The following is a 770-nucleotide window of genomic DNA, read 5'->3' as shown; positions in this document are numbered from 1 at the left end:
TCACATGAAAGTAACATCTGTAAAATAGTGAATGCACACTTACTCTAAGATTCTGAAAGAAGTTGAAAACTGAACGAGCGTCCCCTTCCTGTGTAAGATGCAGGTGAAGGCAAGAGTGGTGTATTCACAGTCCTAAAAGAATTTTATAAACAATCGTTATTCGCTAGCAATAAAAGTATTAATTTCTATAATTTCTTAACCCCCCGCCCCCACTAAAATAAATAAATAAATAAGTGAGCATGTTGATAGCATGTTGATAGAAACTATATTATTACATTAGCAATCACTAATATTTCCCACGTGATTTTATATCATAGATGCACATACGGTACAAAAAGCACATTCTATATCTGAGAAACTAAATTGGTAAGCACATGTTTGAACATTTGCAGACAGGGTATTTCACAGTAATGATTGGTCTAAACATTCCTAGACATTACTTTTATATCGTCTAAACAATACTTTTATATAGTATATTGTTTATAGAACATAAAACCATCCTCACGTCGTACAGTTAGATGTAATGAAAGGTTGCCTATCATATTTCAAAATGTTGCACTCGATTTCACACATTTTAGTCTGGAATTATAGTTTGGGAAAAGTCCAACTAGTAAATGCGTTCAAGTTTATGTCACAACAACACATTATCTAATGCAAATAAGAAACATTACTTACTCGGCATGAAAGATCTCCTCTGATGGCTCCAGCCGCGCTCACGTTCTGTTTGTGAGGTAAACATAAATCTTTTTCCCCTCAGCGCGTCAGGCTTG

This window comes from Sinocyclocheilus rhinocerous, unplaced genomic scaffold (assembly GCF_001515625.1).
Source record: "Sinocyclocheilus rhinocerous isolate Xijiao unplaced genomic scaffold, SAMN03320098_v1.1 scaffold1169, whole genome shotgun sequence".
In the NCBI taxonomy this organism is placed as follows: Eukaryota; Metazoa; Chordata; class Actinopteri; order Cypriniformes; family Cyprinidae; genus Sinocyclocheilus; species Sinocyclocheilus rhinocerous.
This window is presented reverse-complemented; position numbering follows the sequence as displayed.